The sequence below is a fragment of the Ovis canadensis genome, chromosome 16 (genome assembly GCF_042477335.2).
Source record: "Ovis canadensis isolate MfBH-ARS-UI-01 breed Bighorn chromosome 16, ARS-UI_OviCan_v2, whole genome shotgun sequence".
Lineage (NCBI taxonomy): Eukaryota > Metazoa > Chordata > Mammalia > Artiodactyla > Bovidae > Ovis > Ovis canadensis.
The window spans coordinates 21,005,860-21,032,012 of record NC_091260.1 but is presented as its reverse complement, the minus strand read 5'-3'; the positions used below and the strand labels follow the sequence as shown (position 1 = coordinate 21,032,012).

The window sequence follows — 26,153 nt, the reverse complement described above, 5'->3', positions numbered from 1 at the left end:
ATAATCGAGGGCTAGCTCTTACCCTTCTCCAGGGGTAATTAATTCAGTTTTTTAGTCCAGTTTTTTCTAACTTCGGCAGATCATTGGAATCACCTGGAGAGAGCTTAAAAAAAAAAAAAAAACACAACCCAAACAAAAACTCCCAAAAATCTCAATGTGTGGGCCTCATCCCCTAGAGATTCTGAAATAATTGGTATAGGGTAGGATTGTGGGAATCAAGGTCTTACTTTTAAAGCTTCTAAGGTGATGCTAATGTGTAGCCAGAATGAAAACTGTGAGACATTCCCCACAAGATTTTTCCCCCGGTTTTGATCAGTTTGGCTTCTTTTCTCTGTGTTTCCCGAAACCTTCTCAGTCTGAGCAATCAAGTGTATAATCCAGAACTAGTTTCTTACATCAGAGTCTGACATGCTCTATTAATTCTCAAAGCTCTGAAGTGTTATCCTAATATTCCATACCCTGAAATATTAATTGCCACCATTTCCTGCATCCTTATTAAATGTCCCATAATCACCTTCAGTCATTTAATCTTCACAACGATAATAAATTCTATTTATATGCTCATTTAACAGTTGAGGAAATGGAGACTTAGAAAGGTTAACTCTTCCTAAGCTCATCTTATTTCTAGTTCCAAAACTTGACCCCCCCGACCCCAAATCTACAGTCTTCTAGTATCATGCTTTTATTTAGGAAACATTGAAAATTTCCCAACTGCTATGTCCAAACATTAGATTTACAATGTTAGTCAATCTTTGAGAATTACTGGCAAAGGAAATAGAATGAAGAGCAGGAAAGAATTAAGTAGCTAATAGAATTTGGAGTGGTTATATTCCATTAAAGAAAAGTTTGAAAATTATGATGTATATTTTTCCAACCTGAATAACTAATATGATAGTTCACTTTAAAAAAACAAATATTAAATACTCCAGAGGTGCCCTGTGTTAGGACTTGAGAGCTTGCTAGGGTAAGAGATAGTCTTTGCCCTTGAAATGACAAGCGAAGAGGATAAATAACTGTAATCGTCCAACACATGACAGTGAATAGAATCAGGTGCTAAACTGCAATCAGGTGCTGAACTTTGCCAAAGTTCAGAGGCTGGCAGAAACCAGAAAACGAAGAGAGGATTTATGGACGAGCTCTGACTGAAGTCTGTAAGGATGAATGGGGACTGAATAGCTAGAGAAGACAGAGTTGAGCTGGGACACGGGCCTAATACTCACTGTCCCAACTGAATTACCAACCTGTTTTCTTGTTGGCTGAATGTCCCTTCTCTGGGGCCAGAGAATAGTCTTTGAATTCTAAACAAATGCCATCCTAGCCAAGCTTAGCACAATCTCAGTGTCCTGAGTGACCTATATCTGGAGCAACAAAATCAATCAGACACAGGGACTATTTACACAATTGATAGTTTCTGGCTCCATACTTCACAGGCTTCTTTTAAGGTGCTAGAGTACACTTTGCTTAATACTTGAAGCAAGAGAAGTTGAAAGCCAGGTACTTATTTAAATATTGATCAAGCTCAGAGCTTGATAGAAGACAAGAAAACTGCAGATAGCATGATTATATGTCCTCAGGCGCTGAGGGTTCCACAAACACTAGTTTTGCTTGTTTGTTTCCTTTTAGTGGAGAAGGGGTTTGGGGGTAACTTCTAATAATAGTTGGTCCTCCTCCCACACTTTCTTATTTTCTTCTCTCTGACAGAAGTACTGAAGAAAAGGAGAGGGGAGAAAGAAAGAAGAAAATGCACAGTGCTAGTGATGTAGAAGAGGTGGCAAGAATACACAGAAGAACTGTACAAAAAAGGTTCATGACCCAGATAATCACGATGGTGTAATCACTCACCTAGAGCCAGACATTCTGGAATGTGAAGTTAAGTGGCCCTTAGGAAGCATCACTACGAACAAAGCTAGTGGAGGTGATGGAATTCCAGTTGAGCTATTTCAAATCCTAAAAGATGATGCTGTGAAAGTGCTGCACTCAATATGTCAGCAAATTTGGAAACCTCTGCAGTGGCCACAGGACCGGAAAAGGTCAGTTTTCCCTCCAATCCCTAAGAAAGGCAAAGCCAAAGAATGCTCAGACTACTGCATAATTGTACTCATCTCACATGCTAGTTGGAGAAGGCAATGGCAACCCACTCTAGTACTCTTGCCTGGAAAATCCCACGGGTGGAGGAGCCTGGTGGGCTGCAGTCCATGGGGTGCTAAGAGTCGGACATGACTGAGTGACTTCACTTTCACTTTTCACTTTCATGCATTCCTGGAGAAGGAAATGGCAACCCACTCCAGTGTTCTTGCCTGGAGAATCCCAGGGACGGGGGAGCCTGGTGGGCTGCTGTCTATGGGGTCGCACAGAGTCGGACATGACTGAAGCGACTTAGCAGCAGCAGCAGCACACACTAGTAAAGTAATGCTCAAAATTCTCCAAGCCAGGCTTTAGCAATATGTGAACTGTGAACTTCCAGATGTTCAAGCTGGTTTTAGAAAAGGCAGAGGAACCAGAGATCAAATTGCCAACATCCACTGGATCATTGAGAAAGCAAGAGAGTTCCAGAAAAACATCGATTTCTGCTTTATTGACTATGCCAAAGCCTTGGACTGTGTGGATCACAATAAACTGTGGAAAATTCTGAAAGAGATGGGAATACCAGACCACCTGACCTGCCTCTTGAGAAACCTCTATGCAGGTCAGGAAGGAACAGTTAGAACTGGACATGGAACAACAGATTGGTTCCAAATAGGAAAAGGAGTACGTCAAGGCTGTATATTGTCACCCTGCTTATTTAACTTCTATGCAGAGTACATCATGAGAAACGCTGGGCTGGATGAAGCACAAGCTGTAATCAAGATTGCTGAGAGAAATATCAGTACCCTCAGATGTGCAGATGACACCACCCTTATGGCAGAAAGTGAAGAAGAACTAAAGACTCTCTTGATGAAAGTGAAAGAGAAGAGCGAAAAGTTAGCTTACAGTTCAACATTCAGAAAACTAAGATTATGGCATCCTGTCCCATCACTTCCTGGCAAATAGATGGGGAAACAATGGAAACAGTGGCTGACTTTATATTTTTGGGCTCCAAAAATCACTGCAGATGGTGATTGCAGCCATGAAATTAAAAGATGCTTACTCCTTGGAAGGAAAGTTATGACCAACCTAGACAGCATATTAAAAAGCAGAGACATTACCTTGTCAACAAAGGTCCGTCTAGTCAAGGCTATGGTTTTTCCAGTAGTCATGTATGGATGTGAGAGCTGGACTATAAAGAAAGCTGAGTGCCAAAGAATTGATGCTTTTGAACTGTGGTGTTGGAGAAGACTCTTGAGAGTCCTTTGGACTTCAAGGAGATCCAACCAGTCCATCTTAAAGGAGATCAGTCCTGGGTGTTCATTGGAAGGACTGATGTTGAAGCTCAACTTCCAATACTTTGGCCACCTGATGCGAAGAGCTGACTCATTTGAAAAGACCCTGATGCTGGGAAAGATTGAGGGCAGGAGGAGAAGGGGATGACATAGGATGAAATGGTTGGATGGCATCACTGACTCAATGGATATGACTTTAGGTAAACTCCAGGAGTTAGTGATGGACAGGGAGGCCTGGTTCATAGGGTTGCAAAGAGTTGGACATGACTGAGTGACTGAACTGAACTGAGGTGATATAGAAAGGAGCATAACAAGTAAGGCCACTAATCCATCCAAGCTTTTGCTCACTATGGATTGGAAACCATTTTTGTCCAGTGTGTTGGTTCATCTCAACTCCAGTAGACATTTACGGTTGGAAGTATGTTTTAGTTTTGAAAAGAATATTATTGTTTTTATTTTTTGTCGAGTACTTTGAAGACCTGGCAATGGGCAGGAACTTACTTGTCTTTAAAAGGCCATGCCTGAGGCCAGGCCTTGGGGTCCCAGATCTGTGAAATAGGAGCTGGGATTGTAGCATGGAGTCTGGTGTGCAACGACAGGGTGCGGCCCCTTTATCAAGGCAAAAGGCTGGACCTTTGCGACTTCGGATGCAAGGCAGGGTTTTCTTGCTCTCCTCTTCAGCTTTGCCCTCTGGCTCTGGCTGCCCTATCCGCAAGGTGGCCTGGGCAAGGTGAGAACAGACAGGGAGGTGAAATTGACCATTGCCTGGGAGGGGTGTTGGTGACAGCTGGTGAAGGGGTGTCTTGGTATACAGTTTCTTTGGCCTACTCCCCTGTCCTGGTTCTGTCTGGTTCTGACAGGTCTTTATAGGAAAACCAAAACAGAGACTCAAGGTAATTATGAGAAAAATCAAATGGGTTGTTGTTTAGATGGTAAGTCGAGTTAGACTCTTTTCGATCCCATGGATTGCAGCATGCTGGGCTTCCCTGTCCTTCACTATCTAATTATGAGAAAGATCAAATGGGTATTTTTGTCTTTAAAGCTGCTATCATTATCTGACATCACTTTTAGGAAGGCCTGGCTGATGGAGAGGCTTCTCTGCTTGGGGTTGTGCTCAGTTCTAACTAGAAAAGTGCTGTGGATGGTAAGGGATTCCCTCTTATATTGCTGTTCATGGTAAGTAACAGGGTTTTCATGCTTTTGAATTATGATGATTTCTTTTTTAAAGTTCTGATTTTAATTTTTTTTGTTGATTCTTTTTTAAAAAGTTAATTTTTATTTTAATTGGAGACTAATTACTTTACAACATTGCGGTGGTTTTTGCCATACATCGACATGAATCAGCCACGGGTGTGCATATGTCCGCCCATCCTGAACCCCCCTCCCACCTCCCTCCCTATCCCATCCCTCTGGGTTGTCCCAGAGCACCAGCTTTGGGTGCCCTGTTTCATGCATCGAATTTGCACTGGTCAGAATTATGATGACTTCTAATGAGCCCCTTGCGGGCGTGAACACACAGAGAATCACACAGCTGCTGAAGCTCTGGGCTGAAGGATCGTGAGCCTCGAGAAACAAGAGGCGTCTACTGATGTTTAGGTAAGAACTGGAGCACGTTCAGTCACAACGGTGGTGGCTTTTGGCGAGGGCAGCCTGGGCCTTCCTCGGGCCCTGCACATCTCCTTTCAGGAGCGGGCAGCCGGCCCCTGACTCCGGTAGGATCCCGGGCGCGCGGGTGCCGCCATCCGGGCGCAACCTCGCGCCCGCGGTCCCGCAGCCTCTCCCGGTCCTGGTGCTGGGGGCCGGGGGAGGGAGGCCCAGGCGAGCGGCCGGCGGCGGCGGGAGGGGGCCGGCGGAGCCCGCGCGGTACGGCAGCTTCAGGTTTCCTCCTGGAGCCGGCGTCGGGCGCGGCGGCGGGCAGGCCGGGCCATGTGATGCCGGATCCAGCGGCAGCCGGCAGGCGCGGAGCGAGCGGGGCGTCCTCAGCGGCGGGCGCAGCCAGCCCGGCCCCGGAGCGCGGCCTCGGCTCCGCCCCCTCGCGCTGGCCGGGCCGCGCCGCAGCCGCCGGGCGTGGGCCGCTTGGGGAGAGCCTCCCGGGCTCGGGCGGCGCGTTCCGGGCGCCCGCGGGCTGGGCGCGGGGGCAGCGCCTCGCTCGGGCGCCGGAGGCTGCGGGGCTGCAGCTCCGGGTAAGTGCTCTTCGGGGGCTCCATCCTCGCGTCCCCCGGGCCCTCGGGGCGGAAAAGTTTGTCCGCCTCACCTGAGTTCGCCGTCGCGGAGCTCCTTTCTCCAGGGTCCGGGGTCTCCAGCGTGGGAAGAGGTGCTGCCGCGGGCTCAGCGGCGCGGAGGATGGCCGCCGCCTCCCGGCCCCTCGGGGACTGCAACAAGTGCAGAGGCGGCGCGGCGGCGGCGGAGCGCGGGGTCCCCCGGCCGCGCGGCCCCTCTCGCCCCCTGCCGGCCCCGCTCCGGGGACCGGGAATGGGTGGGTGGAAGCCGGGTCTCTGTCGTTCGGGTGCCGGGGAAATCAGCGGTCTTCCTGCGGTGAAGGGAGAGCCTCCAAAGCTGGGATCGCCCCTCCCATCAGTGCCTGGCTCCGGGGTGAGGGGTGCGCGGCGGGTCCCCGGAGAGCAGCAGAGCGAGCGGAATTCCGCTCAGGACATAAACGCCAACGTTTCTTTCGCGTGGAAATATAAGTGTGCTTTAAAAGGTATCTATAGTTATCCTGGTTAGGAGAGGCGGCCAGAATTCCGTTGGACTTCCATAGGAGTGTTTTGTGGGTCTCTTTTCCACTGGGAACCTGGGGTGTGCGTGGTGGTCCCCTAACGTTCCTAATGTTGGGAATTTTCCGCGGTGGGGCATGATGACGTCCTGTGCTGGCGCCAAGGAGGCTTCCTCGCCTATGAAGGGCTCTGTAGAAGCTGGGTGCTCAGGCCGCCTTGGAAACCCAGCTCTCGTTTCCCAGACACCAATTAGATTTCCAGGAGAGTATCCATCTGCCTCCCTAGGAACCCATAGCAGCCTCTGCCCCCCTCCTTGGTTTCAGCTGGCAGCAACATCTGTGTTTGCCCAGCGTCTCCCTTCTTGACCCCTACCTGGGTAGCAACAGACCGCTGCAGACCCAGAGTTAAAAAGGTTTTATCAGCAGACCCCCACCAATAGGCAAAAATGTAAGATGTTTAGAAAGAACTGATCATTTGGGGTCCCATGGGGCTCCAGGTTTTCTAAAGCTTTGCCGTCTTGTGTTCTAGGCCTTGAAGATGTCAGGGGAATTGAAGTCCTTTTTTTCACAACAAAAAATCAAAGACCTGTTCTCTTGGGTTCTGTGGGTTGATCTTTGAACAGGATACTCCAAGCAGTGACAGCTTTACCTGGGAAGCTTTTAAATTTATCTGTCTTGAGTTTTTATATGCACATTCTTAAAGCACATAGGTATTTACCTTATCCTGATTTATGGCCAAGCTGACTCCTATGGAGGAAAACAAATGACTACTGCAAAAACCTTTGGCTTTTTTCTTACACTACATAGCATTTCAGTTTAATGTTCCTTTGTGGACTTTCTGTGTGATTGTTGTGCTCATTAACTTTGATCCAGTAGGAATTTGGATAGCATCAGACCTCATGGTTAGTGACTAGAGAAACTGAGGCGCAGAGCTGGCTATTGGGCATGTGACTCCGGTGGATGCCCTGGCTAATGTGAGAAGGCAGAACAGAGAATTAGTGTTTGTCCTGCTTTTGATTATGTTTTCTTCCTTATCAAAGCCACATAACCTGGTCAACCAAGAACAGGTTATGTAACAGGTGTGTCGTTAGACTTTCCTTTGAAGCACCTCTCCTGTCCTTTAAGCAGTTTAGAAACACTTAAAGGTAGAGAGGAAAACAGTAGTTGGTAACTAAGGCTCTATGAAATTTCATCAGGTTCCTCACTTGTGTTTCACACCTTTTTTTGGTTTGTTTGCTTAATCATGTGAGGACTGCAGAAGAGTTTGAAATATTTTCTCATTGTGCTTTTATAAGAAACTACTGTTGTGGCTCAGACTTAAATTTCGCAGGAATTTCAGGTGAGCTCTGTTACGTGACCTCCTTTGGTATATGAGAAAAGGAAATGTGTTCTAAAGAGGTATTAAAACATAAAGGACTATAATATTACTTCTATATTAAGGATTCTGTACAGAATTGGTAGCCCCTATACTGATACTTAAGCCCTAACTTCACATTCAGCCAGAGTTTATGACCAACTGTGACTCCCCAGAAAAAAGATTTATGGTATAAATGTCGGAAAACCCCTTGCAATTGGAATATGGCTAGAATGGTACTGCATAGAGTCCAGAGTACTCTCAAACTTCCAGGCCAACTGTAATTTTATTATGCTTTAATTTACTGATCAGATATGGCAGACCTGGTTTATGTAGTTTTTGTTTAATTGCATCTGTATTTATGTTGCTTTAGCGGGACCTTGAATTTGTTATGAAGAGATGGGTCAAGCCCAGCAACTCCTGTTGAGAGTTATAAATTAAAAACAGTGTTATATTGGAAGTGCACCAAATTCAGGGAATTTTGCCATGTTAGAGTTGTACTGCAAATATTATGCCACGTTGTAGGGCTTGAGTCCAGATCCCTCTCTTAGGCCAGGCTGGACTTAGAGTTATTTTTCTTAAGAAGTACAGGTCAGGTACTAGACCACAGAGCATTTTGCCCTGATTGAATGGTACTCTGCCATTTTTGTCCAGTCTATATAATCCTTAGTTCTTTCGCTATCATCTTGGTATTTAAAAGTTCTTAAAACCTCTAAGCAGTGTCACTTGCTATTTTGCATTCTGTCAGTCTCTATCATGATTTTCTTTTTTGGTGAACATTTTTTTGTATGTATTTGACAAATATTTGAGGACCTACCATATGCCTCGTTCTGCTTTCTGCTTTGACTCTCTGTACTGTGGGGTTCATATCTAAGGCAATACTTTCCTGATTTTAGAATTCTTAGGATCTGTTGCATTTTCAGTGGGCTTCTCCACACTCAACACGAAGACTTTTGGCTGATAAAATGTCAGGCAACTTTTTCTGTGGTAGTGCATCTTCTTAGCTTAACTGCAGTTTTTCCCTTGAAATTTGATCTTGGGCGTAATTATAATTCCCTTGTTTCTACCATGATTGCTCCTGGACTTCTTCTCCTGGATAACCAAGGTAATGAGATTTGACATCGTTTTTAGTATGAAGGAGAGTGAAAACATAATTGAATATTGGGCATTTGTTCCAGTGATCTTGATTTTGGACATTTTTATAAAAAATGTAATCTTCAGAGGTGCAGTCTCTTATTTTAATCCTCAATTTGTTATTTTGAGGTTTGATTTCTGGAGAGGGTTGATGTAAAAGGAGTGCCTCATAGCCGAGAATGAATGAAGGCCAGCATAGAAGGCGGGCGACACCTTCACTTCACATAATAGCATGAGTAGAACCAGTGTTCAGATAACACGGTCTGTTTCAAGTGGCAGACTTTGACTGTTGTGCCTATGGTCATTTTACCTTTAAAAATGCTTAAAATGTTAATATGCTTTCTATATTTCTCTCAGACACACAATCCCTTAAAAAAATCATGAACTAATTGTATATATTAACACAATGTATGGTTTAACTCTTAGATTTATTATCATACACTAGTGATGGTGCCCTTTTCAATGCTTGCACCTCTTCCATTGTTTTATAATTTAAAAGCAATTATCCTTCATAAATTATCACCAAGTGGCTAAGAGTGGGCACTCTGGGGCCAGTCTGTCTCATGAGATGGACCTGACTCTGTTGCCTCTCTCTACCTCAGGTTTCACATCTGTGAAATGGGGATAATCATTGTAACCTGCCCTCTAGGGTTGCTGGAGGAATTCAATGAGTTAATTTGCAGAGAGCACTTCTAGTAGTGCCTGGCAGAGATTAGGTGTCAGAAAATGATGGTTAGATTTATAACAAATGGAAAATAGACATTGAAAAGAAAGGGAGCTTGAGCATGTTCTCCAGGTTTCAGAACGCAGTGAGATGTCTGTGTGGTTTCAGGGGGAAGCGCCCTAGGCTGGGAGTCCAGGGAAGGAATGGAGACTTGTCTGTGACCTCTCAGCTGTGTAACCTTGGGCAAGTATAACCCCTCTGTGGGTCTCAGCTTCCTCATCTGGTCAAAGAGGAACGGGTAGACTTGATGGTCTCTAAGGACCTGCTGCTTCGAACGTTCGATACAGCCCTGAAATTTGAAGGTGAGGAGGGCGAATGTCAATTCAGCTTTTGCTGTCTTGGGCAGCACAGCCAGGATGTACTGTCGCCTGCACCTGCAGCGGGTGGTCAGGAAACATTTGAAGGGATTATGAAATAATACTATTAACTTACCTCACCTTGATCACCAGACAGTCATCAGGTTGAAATGACTGAGTTATCTTTCTGGACTTAGTCCAGAGGGATTTCAGACGTGAAAGTCTGGAGCCCATGCCTGTGGGTCATAGACCATCCTGCTCCCTTTCTTCTGTGGAAAACCCCGCTCCTTCTGGAAGAGGGTGGGGTAGAGCTGAGAAGGTGAAAAACAAGTGAGCTGATTATTTCTGTATTTCATGATTAAAACATTTTCACATCTGATATACAGACCAGTGGCCTTGGCAGGATGCTGTAAACTAGAAGAGTTTGGAGCAAAGGCAATCTCTTAAGGACTTCTAACTATTGAGGAAGTTTTTGTTGGGCTGAATGGTTCAGGCAAGTCCTTCTGGGGCAAATTTGTTGCTAATGACTGTTGTTTATTGTCTGTGCCTGGTCCTTTTTCTTGCTCCACCAGACTCCTGGTTTGCTATGTGGCCAGGTGTTAGTTTAAAAAAGTATGGGGTGCTCAGTGATTAATGAGATTATGGGTTAGTTGAGTCTCTAGCCCAGGATTCGAAGCCTGGCTGTTTGTTGGAATCACCTGGGTTCAGAATCGTTTACCTTGGGGCCAGCGTCATCTTTTAAAAAAGGTGACAATAGTTACTTATAAAAGGGTTTGCTAGCTACTGCCTTAACCTTTAGTGTCTGGCTTTCTGCAGCTGAAAGAATCCAGGAAAGGGTGATTTTCATGGCATTCCTTTTAAACGGTCGGCAAGTCATATGTCCCCTCTGCCTGGTCTCGCGGACTCTCTGCTCCCATTAGCCAGGACTAGTAACTGCCTGTGGAACAAGCCCTGTATTTCCTAACTTCTTTGACTTTGTTCCTTTGTTCCCTGTTTCTTTCTAGCTGACGTCTCTTGCAATCCTCAAAGCAAGCTTAAGCCACCATCTCTGGCACTGTTGACTGAATTATCAATTTTCCAACTTGAATGTAAGCCGATTTATGGCAAGAATGCTGATTTAGGCTACTTGGTAGGGTCTCCAAGCAGAATATACATATATTGGATGGTTGGTTAGTAATTCCACTGTTACATCAAGCCCTAATTTACAGCATCCCTACAGATGCTAATGGTGATGTTTTCCTTTGTATCGGGTGTGGATTGCATTGGAAAATATTGAGATGCAGGGGAGGGAAGGAGAATGTTGCTCAAGAAGTTGGATAGCTGGTCCTTCTCAGATATAAATGAGAGGCTACTCAGGCCTCTTTTAGGTAACTGTATGTTCTGTCTCGGAGAAGGCGATGGCACCCCACTCCAGTACTCTTGCCTGGAAAATCCCATGGGTGGAGGAGCCTGGTAGGCTGCAGTCCATGGGGTCGTGAAGAGTCGGACATGACTGAGCGACTTCACTTTGACTTTTCACTCTCATGTATTGGAGAAGGAAATGGCAACCCACTCCAGCGTTCTTGCCTGGAGAATCCCAGGGACAGAGGAGCCTGGTGGGCTGCTGTTTATGGGGTCTCACAGAGTTGGACACGACTGAAGGGACTTAGCAGCAGCAGTATGGTTCTGTCTGGGGAAATGAATGAAATTCTTGTTCAGAGTTATAGTCTTAAGACTGAAGGAAATGTGAAAGGTTTTTCTCTAGTTTCTAGCAAGTGAACAATCCCCATGTATAGCATACCTCCAAATGGTTGACCATTTGATTATTGTCCTTGAATACTTTCAGTAATGGGGGACTAATAACCACAGATACCCCAGTCTGTCTTTTTCTTCCCTCAACTTTAGATACTTAATTATTTGCAAATTGTGCAACATGATTTGATATACATGTACATTGTGGAACAGTTACCAGGATCAAGATGATCAACACATCCATCACCTCACATAGTTAACCTTTCCTATGATGAGAACACTCAAGATCTACTCTCAGCACCTTTCCGGTATACAATATCATATTTTTTAAACTGTAGTCACTGATACTGTGTGTTGTCTTTGTTAAAATATCGATGTAGGTTCTCTGCCCATTTTGTTTGTTTTGTTTTATTTAATCATTTGACTGCATGGTGTGTCATGTGGGATCTTAATTCCCTGATCAGGGATTGAACATGTGCCCCTTGCTTTGGAATATTAAACCACTGGACCACCAGGGAAGCCCCTACCCATTTGAAAAGTAAGATTTTGTTTTGCTACTGAGTTGTATGAGGTCCCTTATATATTTTGGATATTAACCCTGTGTTAGATATACGGTTGACATATATTCTCTCCCATTCTGTAGGTTGCCTTTTCATTTTGCTGATGGTTTCTTCTGTTGCGCAGAAGCTTTCGTTTGATATGGTCCCGCTTGCTGATGTTTTGCATTGTTCCTTGTTCTTCCGGTGTCATGTCCAAAAATCATTGCCAAGGCTGACGTTAAGGAGCTCCCCCGCCATGTTTTCTTCTAGGAGTCTTACGGTTTCAGGTCTTACAAGTCTTTAATCCACTTCAAGTTAATTTTTGGGAGTGGTATAGGATAGTGGTCCAGTTTTATTCTTTTGCATATGAATGTCTGGTTTTCCCAGCATCGTTTATTGAAGAGAATATCTTTTCCCCAATGGGTATTTTTGGTTTCATTGTTGAATATTGACCATACAGGCATGGATTTATTTCTGGGCTTTCAATTCTGTTTCATTGATCTCTGTGTCTGTTTTTATGTCAGTACCATACTATATTGATAGCTTTGTATATAATATGCAGTCAGGAAGTGTGATGCCTCCAACCTTGTTCTTCTTAAGATTGCATTGTCCAGTCTTTTATGGCTCCATACACATTTGAGGACAATTGTTTTCTATTTTTCTGAAAAATAATTGGAGTTTTGACAGGGATTACATTGAATCTGTAGATGGCTTTGGGCAGTATGGGCATTTAAACAGTGTTAATTCCTCTGATTCATGAACACGAGTATCTTTCCATTTGTCTTCAGTATCTTCAGTGTCTTACAGTTTTTGATGTATAGATATTTCACTTCTTTTGTTAAATTTATTCCTAAGTATCTTCCTGTTTTTTGATGCTGCTGTAAATGGCATTATTTTCTTTATTCTCCAGATGGTTAATTAGTGTACATATTTTTGTATGTTGATTTTGTGTTTTGCGATTTTGCTGACTTCATTTATTAGATCTAACAGTTTTTTTGGCGGAGTACTGAGGTTTTTCTATGTAAGATCATGTCATCTTCAAAGAAACATTTTTATTTCTTCCTTTCCCACTGGAATGCCTTTTAATTCTTCTTGTCTAATTGCTGTGACTAGAACTTCTGTACTGTGTTGACTGGAAATGATAAGAGAGGGCATCCTGTCTTATTCCTGATCTTAGAGGGAAAGCTTTCTATCTTTTCACTGTTGAGTTTGTTATATATGGCCTTTATTATGTTGAGGTATGTTTCTTCTATACCCAATTTGTTGAATTCTTATTAAAGGATGTTGAACTTTTGTTAAATATTTTTTCTTCATTTGTTAACACATTTATTGATTTATTTATGTTTCTTTTTTCATTCATTTAAGTGTTAAGCACTATAAACTTCCCTCTTAGAACTGTCTTTGTTACATCCCATAAGTTTTGGTATATTGTGTTTCTATTTTTAATCTCAAGATTTTTGGATTACTTGAGTTCTTCTTTGACCAGTTGGTTTTTTAGAAGTGTAATTTAATTTCCACACATCTGATTTTTATTCTGACATTCTTCCTGTTATTGACTCCTAGCTTTAATCATTGTGGTTGAAAAGATATTTTATATGGCTTTCATCTTCTTAAAATTTGTTAAGACTAATTTTGTACCCAAAATACTCTCCTGGAGGATATGTGTGTGCGTAAGAAGTATGTGTATTCTTCTGCTGTTGAATGGAACGTTTTGTATGTTTGTTAGGTACATTTGACTGAAGGTATTGTTTAAGTTATTTATTTCCTTTTTGATTTTCTATCTGGATAATCTGTCTATTGTGAAGTCCTCTATGCTTGCATTGCTGTTTCTGCCTTCAGATTTGTTGTGTGTGTTAAGTCACTTCAGTTGTGTCCAACTCTTTGCGACCACGTGGACTGTAGCCCTCCAGGCTCCTCTGTCCATGGGATTCTCCAGGCAAAGATACTGGAGTGGGTTGCCATTCTCTTCTCCAGGAAATCTTCCTGATCCAGGGACTGAACCCAGTCTCCCGCACCGTGGGCCGATTCTTTACCATCGGAGCCGCCAGCATGCATATAATTATAATTGTGTATCCTCTTGATGAACTGACCTCATTATTATATAATGGCCTTATTTGTCCCTTGTAACAACTTTTCTCTTAAAGTTTATTTTGTCTCATAAGTATAGGTACCCCTTTCTTTTAGTTTCTATTTGCATGGATGTCTTTTCCTATCCTTTCACTTTTAGCCTATGAGAGACCTTAAAGTTTAAGTGAGTTTCTTGTAGGAAGCATATACTTGGGTCTTGAGTTCTTGTCCATTCAACTACTCTTCGTCTTTTAATTTAAACCATTTACATTTAGAGTAATTTAGTTATTGACAGCAAAGGACACACTTGACATTCTGTTAATTGCCTTCTGATTGTTTCATAGTTCTTTTGATTTTCCTCTCTGTCATCCTTTGTGAATTGATGAGGAGGCCTACCAGGGTTCTCCTACTGTCCCTTTATTTGTGGAGTGAAATCCCTCTAAGGGGATCCTTCTTGGCACCAAGTTGCTCTGGACTGAGGGATGGAGTGATGCAGACAAATGCTTCCAAGGCTTTTCTATGCTGTCATCCTCTGTTTTTGAGCTCCACAGGGTTTCTGTTGCTGCTGTGTAGTGTAGAGCTTTCCTGGGGCTGTTTTCATTGGTTTGTAGGTGGGCTACCTTTGGAAACCTTACATTTTTGAATGGTTTGTAGGTGGGCTATCTTACATTTTTAAAAACTAATTACACACCCTACCTTGAAGCCTATTTAAGTTGGTAAATCTTTCAACCCTTGTTAAGTGACATGATTTTGAATCATCTCACTACCTTGAATAGTGAACATATACCAGTTTGCTATGTTGTTCTTAAATGCTGACTCATGGTAAGTAGAATCATTCTAACCCTTTCTGAGATCCCCCTTCCCTCCCCAACATCCCTCCCTGCCCCAGGAAGCACTGAAGCCTCATGGTTAAGATTGCCAGCTGTAGATTATGAAAGTAGGGAGACTTTTCAGCTGTTACTTTCTGCCTTGTGATGGGTAAGTCATCTGAACTTTTAGTCTGTTTTTACCTATTTTTCTTAAATAGCGTTGTTAAAAATGCTTAGCACAGAACCTGGGATAGAATAATTTCTCTTAACAATGGTTTTCCATCCATAGTCCTTCTAAAACAAGATTGCTGACTCTTGATGGTCAGTCATCTCGAAATAACTAAGTTTGTTTTTACACATGTTGCTGCTGAGTCACATCTCTTCATTCATGGATGTGTACGCTTGGCTTCTTAGTCCCATGAATAAAACTTAATATTTATCTAAATCTCCTGTATGTGACCGTCTGTTCCAGCCTTTCAGAGTCTTTTAGATCGTTTATCTGTACATTAATCATTCACAACCCTTTTTTATTCCAAGTTATCCACAGATTGGATATGCATTTCTTCAGTGTTTTAAGGAATAAATTTGTTGCCTAGTCTGAGGTCAAGGGCAGAACAATTTGATGTTTCCATACACAGGGCTTCCCCTGTGGCTCATTGGTAAAGAATCTGCCTGCAATTCAGGAGACCTAGGTTCAATGCCTGGGTTGGGAAGATCCCCTGGAGGAGGAAATGGCAACCCACTCCAGGATTGCCTGGTGAATCCCATGGACAAGAGGAGCCTGGTGGGCTACAATCAATAGGGTCGCAAAGAGTTGGACAGGACTGAGCACACTCGCACACACACACTTTATTTCAGATTAATGTTTATCAATTTTAGGTAAAGTTTTCAGAGACTTATTCCTGTTTGCACTAGCATCTGATTCTTAATTCTCCATCCTGTCATAAGGAAGGATATATGCTATTTCAACCAAATCTACTGTACATCTGCTATATGGAATTACCAATTTGGCAACCACATAGTGGAGTGGGCAATGGCACCCCACTCCAGTACTCTTGCCTGGAAAATCCCATGGATGGAGAAGCCTGGTAGGCTGCAGTCCATGGGGTCGCTGAGGGTTGGACACAACTGAGCGACTTCACTTTGACTTTTCACTTTCGTGCATTGGAGAAGGAAATGGCAACCCACTTCAGTGTTCTTGCCTGGAGAATCCCAGGGACGGGGGAGCCTGGTGGGCTGCCGTCTATGGGGTCGCACAGAGTCGGACACGACTGAAGTGACTTAGCAGTAACAGTAGTGGAGTGGGGTTAGTCTCACGTGACTTATTCTTACAGAACTTACACTGGCTCCAGGTAGCTACTGCTTCCTCTGAGGTACTCAGACACCAGCTTTTTAATCTACTCTAGAATCTTGCTTATGAGTTTGAAGCTCCTTCTGTCGCTAGTTTTCGTGTTTTAGAAAAATTTTTATTGGAGTATAGTTGCTTTACAATGTTGTGTTAGTTTCAGGTATATAGTAGAGTGAATCTGTTACACATATATCCACTGTTTTTTAGATTCTTTTCCCACATAGGTCATTAGGATTGGCTTTTTTGAAAATTGGCTGTCTCCTATGTTTGAATCCTGTCGTTGTCCACAGTTCTTGGTAGATTTTGATTGGAAAATCTCATTGGGTTCTTTCCCATCTTGACCCTGTCCAGAGGCAGCAACTTGTTCAGCACCTCTGGGTGTCCTCTTAGGATCGACTTTCCCACTTACAGAAGTTCTTTCTGTCCTCTTCAAGTGGAAGGTTTTCTTCCTCCAAGAGGAGACAAAATCTCAGTTGCTGTAGAGGAGTTCTCCTTATCATTCATCTACACTACATCACCAGTCCTAAGAAGATCTAGCTATTCCTTCCTTGATGTTCTGCCTTAAAGAAATTGAAATAAAAATCTGATTATCTTTAGTTTCTTTGGCAACCTCATGTTATTTGGGCCTTTAGTCTGTCTGACACAGCTCTTAAGAGCATGCTGTCTTCATTATCTGTGCTGGAAAAGAGGCAGGGAGGAGGATAAAAGCAAGGCAATTATTTTTATCATCTGAATGGAAAACAGCACAATGCTGGGAACTGGGAGGCCTGGCTTTAGTCTTGAGCTCCTTGAACATAATCATCTCTCTGTATGGCCACCAAATCCATCTCCTCTCCAAATGGGAGGTCTTGGGTTACTTCTTTGAACCATGGTGATTTCTTTAGGTAGTGATTTCACTGATTGATAATAACATTTGGATGGGCTTCCCTGCTAGCTCAGCTGTAAAGAATCTGTCTGCAATGCAGGAGATGTATTGTGTAGGAGATGTGGGTTCGATCCTACTGTGTATTAGTATATAAATTCGTGTATAAGAAATGACTCATTTAACTCTTCATTGTTACCTTTTATCAAATCACCAGCTTTGCAACTTGTCAGAAGTTCTCAGTGATGAATTTCTGGAAGTTGTTTTTATACCCGTTATCCCAGCCCTTAAAGACTTAGCCAGTTTCCTGCGGGCCACTCACTATTCTTGGCTGTAAGGGGCAATACACAAAACCTATTGTCCGCGCTTTATTAAGTTTTAAATGGATGCATTCTTAGGGGGAATAAAATAGAAGCATTTCTCTCAAATGGTATCATTCATGTCAAAGTTGTTACATAAAATACATATGTATTTTTCTTCTCCCATTTAATAACCAGAAATGTTGATAGCCTGCTAATTGAATATAAAACACAATGTCAAAAATCTTTAAAATCAGTCATGGGAATTCAAGTTGTTCTTTGTTCTTTACTTAGAAAGATTCTATGGGACAGAAATTATGAGGCAAAGGTCTCATGGCTTTTGATTTGGGGCCTTTTAGTAAAAACTTCTAAGTTGAGGTGAAATAGATTTTACATATAGTTAAATTAGGTTGTTTTGCAATAAAAATGAATACTAGATTACTTTCATATCTATAGAAAGTCCCAAATTAGCTTTTGACTTGGTTTACTTACAAAAATGGAGCTGAGCTAGGGGAAATTCAAATTTACTATGGACAGGTTAAGGAAACTTTCATTTTGAAAGAAACGCCAAATAGAATTTAGATATTGGTTTGTTGGTTTTTCTTAAAATTAAAAATAGAATAAGCATTTCTTGTTTCACCTTCATAGTAGGAAACTTTATGTTTATTGGCTGTATGGCATCTTTATGTACAAGTAGCTGCAGAAATTAATAGACATAGACAAGATGTCTGGATATCAATTTAAGAATTTTTTTTAGTGGGAGTTGGACATGATTGCTGGTGTTTTGTGCCTTTTATTTGAAAATGATGGTAGATTCTGTGTAAAAGAAACATTAAAAAAAAATAGCCTGGGGATAGCAAAGACTGAAGCAGAAGCAGAATTTCTATTGAAATCTTAGCATTGCCACCGACCTACTGGGGGAGTCATGCCACCTCTCCTGGCCCTAGTGACCTCATTTGAAACCTGAGGAGTTGGGCCAACCCCTTTTCTATGGCACATCCTATCTCTTCAGTTCTGTGCTTCTCTGGAGGTAAGGATGGTGTTTTAAGCCTCCCTTAGATTACTAGCTGACTGCTTGGTTCCTAGAGCACTTTCAGACACTTGAGTGGCAACATCTGAATCGTTCAGGAAACTGGGTTTGAAGAAGCTACTTCAGGGTTGCATCTTTACAGGGAGAAATGGTTGCTCATAGCCTGAGATTTCCCTGTGATGGCAGCTCACGTTATTGTTATCTGAATACTTCATGAGCAGTGAGGTGGAATCAGCCAGTAATAATGTAGTAATTATTTTTAATTGAATCCATACGTGACTGAAAATGGGTATTAATTTCATTTTAGCAGAAGGGGTTAATGTCCCTAACTCCATTTAGGATAGGTGGAGAATATGCACTGATAATCATGGCATTTTTTGAAAAATGCCAATTTTTAGCTAAAATAACACTTATAATGGCTCTTTCTCTTTCTCCTCCTCTGCTTCCCCACTTCCCTCCACTTTGTTTTAAACTTGTAAAATCAAGTAAGTGAAATCCCTTTTTTTTTTTTTCGAAAGGTATAGCAAATTTATAAAACCTCTGGTATTTAATGTGGCTCTTGATTAGTAATATTAAAGAAAGCAAAACTGTACTCATGAAAAGGTGCCATTTTAAGGCATGGCACCTCAAGATAAATATATCTTATTGTACTGGTGATTTGGACACTGGGCATTTTTCTGTTTGGGATTTTACTTACTGGATATAGGGGCTCTAAACATTTATCCAGGAGTTCTTTCCAAAGCTTTTCTACCTCAGGGAGTTTAAGAGTTCTGTTAAGAGTTATTTTTTTTTTCCTATTAAATCCTAGTTTCACTGATAGAGAGTTCTGTTATTTTTCTGTTGACCAATCATGAAACAATGATACTGAGTAATAGTTACATAATCACAATAGTGAAAGATGTTTATCTGCTTTCACAATCAATAGCCAGATGAAAAATAAAAGATAATTACAATTGCAAGCTATAATGGGAACATGATTAACCTGAGCATATAAAATAATAACATACAATTTAGGCGGCCAAGCAGAGCGATGTGGTAAGTGGAAGTGCATACGTGCGCATGTTTTCATCTGCCCAGCCAACCTTTCTCTTTTGGTTGGTGCATTTAATGCATTTACATTTAAAGTAGTTATTGATATGTATGATCCTATCATCATTTTAAAAAATTGTTTTGGGTTTATTTTCTGTAGGTCTTTTCCTTCTCTTGTGTTTCCCACCTAGAGAATTTCCTTTAGCAGATGTTGTAAAGCTGGTTTGGTGGTGCTGAATTCTCTTAACTCTTGCTTGTCTGGAAAGCTTTTGATTTCTCCACCAAATGGGAAGGAGAGTCTTGCTGAGTAATCTTCTTGGTTGTAGGTTTTTCCCTTTCATCACTTTATATAGATCATGCCATTCCCTTCTGGCTTGTAGAGATTCTGTTGAGAAATCAGCTGATAGCCTGATGCGAGTCCCCTTGTATGTTGTTTGTTGTTTTCTGTGGGGGACGCTCCGCAGAAAGAGAGAGGCAGTGGAACTTCCCTCAGCAAAGCCGAGGGGTCCCGAGGAGAGGTGAGCCTGCTATCCGCCAACCCAGCCCCTTGGCCAGCTAGAGACAATCAGGGGCAACAACGGTTCCCTCTAAGCAGTTCCGCTTTATTGCCACAAACTCTTGGTTTATATAGGCAAGCAGGGGGTTTTGCGAGGGACTTTCTATAGTTGCACCAATCACGTTAAGGGTCAAATCGTAATATGCAATAGTTGCACCAATCATGTTAAAGGTCAAATCTTCATGCGCCTTCATTGTAATAGGAGTCTATGGTGATCAGGTGCTGTCCATGTGCACGGAAATCAAGAGAGCCAATCAAAAACTGTAACATAGACCACGCCCCTATCTCTTCTGCCAGGCGCCATCTTAGCTCTAAACCACAAAGCTAGCCCTTCTTTTTTAAGGTTTCCCATTTAGGGCCCCACAGTTTTTCCCTTGTCGATTTTAATATTTAATCTTCCTCTTTAGTTTTTGTCAGTTTGATTACTACGTATCTTGGTGTGTTCCTCCTTGGGTTTATCCTGCCTGGGATTATCTGTGTGTCCTGGACTTGGTTGACTATTTCCTGTCCCGTGTTTTGGAAATTTTCAGCTATTATCTCTTCAAATATTTTCTCAGGTCCTTTCTCTCTCTGTTCTCCTTCTGGGACCCCTGCAATGTGAATGTTAGGGTGTTTAATGTTGTTCCAGAGGTCTCTTAGACTGTCTTCATCCTTTTCTCCATATTCTGCTCTGCAGTAGTGATTTCCACCATTCTGTCCTCCAGGTCCTTTATCCATTCTTCTGCTTCAGTTATTCAGCTACTGACTCCTTCTAGTGTGGTAGTCATCTCTGTTTGTTTGTTCTTTAGTTCTTCTAGGTCTTTGGTACACAATTCTTGCATCTTTTCTATTGTTTTTCTGAGATCCTGGTTCATCTTCACTATTATTATTCTGAATTCTTTTTCTGGAAGGTTGCTTGTCTCCACTTCATTGAGTTTTTTTTCTGGGGTTTTATTGTGTCCCTTTATCTGGGACATAACTTTCTACTTTTTCATCCTGGATTAACTTTTTGTAATGTTTTTGTTTTAGCTGTTGTGGGGACTGTGGTTCTTCTTTCTTCTTCTGTCTGCCCTCTTATGGAGGAGGCTAAGAGGCTTGTGTAATCTTCCTTATGGGAGGAACTGGTGGTGGGAAAAACTGGGTCTTGCTCTGTTGGGCAGTACCCTACTTAGTAAAGCTTTAATCCAATTATCTGCTGATGGGTGCTGATGGGCTCCCTCCCTGGTAGTTTTTTGGCCTGAAGTAACCTAGCCTTGGACGCTATGGTAGGGTTAATGGTGCCCTCCAAGAGGGTTTACCCCAAGGGCGACCTTCCAGACTGCTGCTGCCAGTGCCCCTGTCCCTGTGGTGAGCCCCTGCTGACCCACGCCTCCACAGCAGACCCTCCAATACTAGCAGGTAGTTTTGGTTCGGTCTCCTGTGGGGTCACTGTTCCTTTCCTCTGGGTCTTGGTGTGTGAAAGATTTTGTTTGTGTCCTCCAAGAATGAAATCTGGTTCTCCCAGGCCGGTGGAAGTTCTATAATCAGACTTGCTGGCCTTCAAGGTCAGATTCTCTGGGGATAGCCAATTCCTTTGTTGAATCCCCAGGCTGGGAAGCCTGGCGTGGGGTTCAGAACCTTCACAACAGTGGGAGAACTTCTTTGGTATGATTGTTGTTCTCTAGTTTGTGGGTCACTCACTGGTGGGTGTGGGATTTGATTTTGTCGGGATTGCACCCCTCCTGCCGTCTCGCTGCTTCTTGTCTTTGGATGTGGAGTTTCTTTCTTGGTGGGTTCTAGCATCCTCCTGTTGGTGGTTATTCAATAGCTCGTTGCAGCTTTGGTGTTCTTGCAGGAGGAGCTAAGCCCATGCCCTTCTACTCCACCATCTTGAACCAGAAGCTGGAATTCTCTGCTAGAGTTTTGAACCTTCACTGAGTTGAGCTTGGCTAGTAATTACTACGAGGCAGGCTTGTATGGGTGCTGGAGGCTTAGAGAGAAGAGGCTTGGAAATATTAATAGCTTTTGGGAGCTCTCAGTGCTGTCAGATCAGCAGCCATGAGAGAGAGTGTGTTATGATGTGGAGATGGCAGGGGCAGGGTGCTCTCAACAGCCTGGGAGATGTGCCTGGTATAATGGGAGTCAAAGTATTGCCCAGTCTTTGTTTCATTGTTATAGTGTTCTAAACATCATCTGTATTGTAAATATGTATCTGCTTCAGTGACGTTATAAAAACAAGTGAATTTAAGAAATAGATATTTTAATGAAAATCTGTATACTTAGTTCATAAATATAATTGAAGTATCTTTGAGATGTCATAACTCAACACTTACTTTGAAACTCTTATTAAACTTATGTAATTGTTGCTAATTAAACTTTTCAAATTGTTTGTTATCAAACATTTACAGTAACTGGTAAGGGGCAGGGGAGAAATTGGTTATTATCAAACTAAAAGTCCTATTTTGTATTTATTTAAATTTGTTTTGGCAATATGCTTATAATGACTTTATATTTTAAATTTGTACAGAAAAACCTAGCTCTATGCACACATACATACAGACAAACACTTTTTTATTTTCCTAACTACAGACACTGGAGAATGGAAGCAATTTTACAGAATTCTGAATGTTGGATCAAGGGGGAATTGATTCTAATGTTTCTGTTGCTGGGCGACAGCTCTGCAGGACTAAGCACCCCGCAATTTGAATTACATCGTGGCCACCGGTTTTAAACTAGGGGAGGCAAATGGTAGTTCTTTATCTTTCCTTAGTGACATTAAAGAATACCACTGTGGATACCCTGAGTACATGCTGGCTTTTATTTTGGAGCCCAGCATTGTTTGAACAGTTCAATACTTGAAATTAAAAAATAAATGCCTTCGTTGCCACAACTCAATATCACTAAACTTATGGAGCATTGAAGGTCACATAGCGCTTAAAAGATACTGACCAAATGAATCACCACCTCGTGTGTTGTTTTGACAGGAAGTGTATCATGTCTCAATAATTTCCTTAACATTTTTTCCTGCCAGGTGCCTGCTTTCTTCTTGTTAACTTATTCCCGTAGAATTCCAAATATGTAGTTGATTTCCCTGCTGATACTTTTACAGTTCCATTTCCCCCTTCTTTAGAGTAGCTGCTGCCCTTTTGTTCTTATTGAATTTGAAGCTTATTACAGGGAAGAGAGAATGAGAAGCCCTTTTGGAGACTAGGATTCAGCCAGGATGCTTCTGTCTGGTAAGCGAATCTTCTTGGCTCCAGTGTGTAAAATTTTGTCAAGGAGGTGTTAAGACGTACCTGTTGACAGACCGGGTCTGAGGCCAGATGAGCGTGAACTATTGTTCAGTCATCTGTGCAGAGATTAGAGGGAATTCTTATTTCCTATGTATAATGCAATTGAATGCCTTTTTTTTTTTTTTTTTTAACATCAAACCTGAGGTACCTTGAAATAAAACAAGTTAGGAAAATAAGATCCGGGGCTCTGTTTTAAGCAAGGTGCTGTGCAGTGAGGTGCGTCGTGCCGGCCACACTTACTGGGCACTGTGTGCAGTGCTCTCGGGGAGGTGTGGGCTTAGAACCCCGAGGTGTTCAGGGTCGTCTGCAGCTGGGAGCACAAACCCGCCAAGGGAAGCAGACCTTCTTGGCTTGTAGCATCTTCCGGTGGAAGTAGGTGCAGAAATCTCCTTTTTCTAAATTAAGAAATTATGCGGATGTGGGCAAAGCAGAATGTTTGTTGGTAACTTATGCAGCTGTTGACCATTCATGTGTTTGCCTTGGGATATTTGGGTCAGGGGATTTTTGACTAGTAAAAATGTATAGGTAACATCATAACTAAACTCATGTACACTTTATTACCTAATAAAAACACTTGTAAATTGTATTTTTATCAGTGAGTTATCAGTCACAGCATTCTATTTTATAGCATGCCTTATATTTTGTGTGTGTGATTTCTGTGATTTACTGCTTGCTTTCTTTGGTAGGATAAGTTTATGGTTAAATCCCTTATTTTTCTTTTTTGGATACAGAATTATTGCATTTTAAGTATGCAGTAGGTAACTTCTTTTAAATAAAAAAACAGTGGTTTCTTCCACCAGAAATCTTCCCTTTCTTGTGGTGTGAGATTACATGGTATAGATAGTGTCTTATGTCACTAGACATTAAAAGCATGGAAATTCATAGTGTATCCCATGTAACATTGAAGACTGTAAGTAGATCTGAAGAAGGCATGCCTGTCGAGGTTGTCACTTATACAATCACAGATGGTCCTTATGACACATTAGTATAAGCTTTTAACTATGCTAGGGAGGTTAATTTTTCACATTTGTACCCTTTTATTTCAGAATAACAAATTTGTGTAGAAAAAGAAAGGCATTTATTGGCAGACCAGTCTGTTTCAGAAATGTTAACAACGAATGTCTGATTTTTGTAATGCATCAATACAGGTGTCAAAACCACTGTATGATTAAGGCCAGGTGCACGGATGGTGAATAGCACTCTTGAAAATGTTGGACATTCTGCTTGGACACTAGCAGTACATTATGCAGAGTGACAGGAGTGAGGTGAGCTGGACTGGGACTCCTCACATTCTTCTCTGCATTCCTCTGGCAGGGATCAGGCAGGAACCTCGCCGCAAACCCATAAGCAAGACCTCTATCCCCATCCTCAATTCCCTCATCTGCTCCCTTCTGTGACTCTCTGAGCAACATATAAACAGTTGTATGTACAATATGAAAACCCCTTAAGAAAGTTAAACAGCCTTATTAAGTATATTTCACATGGCTTGCGTCACAGTGCCGTTTACCTATCAGTTTGGCATTGCTTTGATATTTACTGTGCCAAAGAACACTTCAGCCAGCAGAGGTCAAAGCGGAGCTTTCTTCTGCACTGCTAACATTAGAAAAAAGCTTAAAAGAATTATTCTGTCAGCTAGTTAAGAATTTATTAACAGGCCACTTTTGGGTAAAATGCAGGTGTTCTCAGTCGCAAAATTAAACTTGTGATTGGGAGTGCAGACCTAGTTGAACTTCAGTAGAGTGTTTTACACGTCTGTGTTCCCTCTCTGAATGGGGATGATGCCAGCTGTCTAGATAAAACTGAAAGTTTTAAGTGTTAGTTGCTCTTAACTTGTGTCCGACTCTCTGCAACCCCATGGACTATAGCCCACCAGGTTCTGTGTCCATAAAACTCTCCAGGCAAGAATACTGGAGTGGTTGCCATTTCCTTCTCCAGGGGATCTTCCCAACCCAGGGAACCTGGGTCTCTTGCATTGCAGGCAGATTCTTTACCATCTGAGCCACTAGTGAAGCCCCAGATAAAACTGAGTGGTCTGCCAATCAAGTGAAATTACAGATGGAAATTCTTTGTAAAGTGTAAATAATATATTGATATAAAATCAAAACCTAAAGCATGGTAGCTCTGTGAAAAGTTATACTTGTGGAAAAGCAGTGAGCGTGATCAGTAGGTAATACCCCAGTCCTGCGTCTTTTTGTTAACACAGTTCTGTATTCAGTGACATGAGAGGAAAATGAGCCAGTTCAAATTAGGGGAGGAAAGTCCCAATGAGGCCTGTTGTGTAAGAAAAGAGGCTGTGAGGTACATGTTCTAGTAGGAATCCCGGGTTCTGTGCTAGAGGTTGCCAAAAATAAAACACAACCCCCCTCAAAAACCAGTGTTTCTCTTTTCTTCTGTTGTTTAGCCAGAGTGCAAAACCACTTGAGCAGAAGCGTTAGTGAGGCATTTTATGAGACCACAACCTCCCATTCAGAAAAAATAAATTACCACCAGGAGAGGAACTGTGAGTACCTCTTTTGTATATCGGTGGGGCTATGTACACTAAGTGATTTGTAAATGTCTGCCTCACTCTCGTGTGAAGAACTTTTTAGGGGTCCCAAGCGTTAGTCTCTTCTAATCCTTCAAAGCCAATGACAGAAAAACTCCTCTCTCTTCAGTTGGTGATTGTCACAAAAAGGCAACCACAGGATAAAGACTTTTTTTTTTTTTTGCTTGTCTCATCTGGCTTTTGGAGTCATGTTCAGCTGTAAAATTGTGTTATTACTGTCGATTGAGATTCCATCCTGGAGATGATTTGGGCTAAGTATACATTGGTTATCCTAGAGTCTTGAGATGGCATGGGAAGAACTGGCTATTTAACACAATTGGGAAAACCCCCTCACTTCTGGATCTTGGGAGGGGGAGTGAGGATAGGGTACATAATGTTCCTGCTGTGAAAGATGAATTACTTAATAAAAATTTGCCCAACAGTTAGTTAGGTATGTGATTGTCATAGGCCATAGGTAGAACCACTGTGTTTATGTCTTGGTACAGCGGGAGAAATGACGCTTATGAA

The 26,153-nt window shown here is 42.2% G+C and overlaps 1 protein-coding gene across 5 annotated transcripts in view; it reads left to right on the top strand.

The window, feature by feature from the left end:
• Positions 1–4,821: 4,821 nt before the first annotated feature.
• ARHGEF28 (Rho guanine nucleotide exchange factor 28) overlaps positions 4,822–26,153 on the top strand; it is a 346,403-nt gene continuing 325,071 nt past the window's right edge. For 4 of the 5 annotated variants that reach the window (XM_069556182.1, XM_069556185.1, XM_069556183.1 and 1 more), the window contains exon 1: positions 5,177–5,542. The gene's annotated coding sequence lies outside the window, so the exon portion shown is untranslated. Of the gene's footprint in view, positions 4,956–5,176; positions 5,543–26,153 lie in introns of those variants that run through there. The other variant, XM_069556181.1, reaches the window with a different exon arrangement.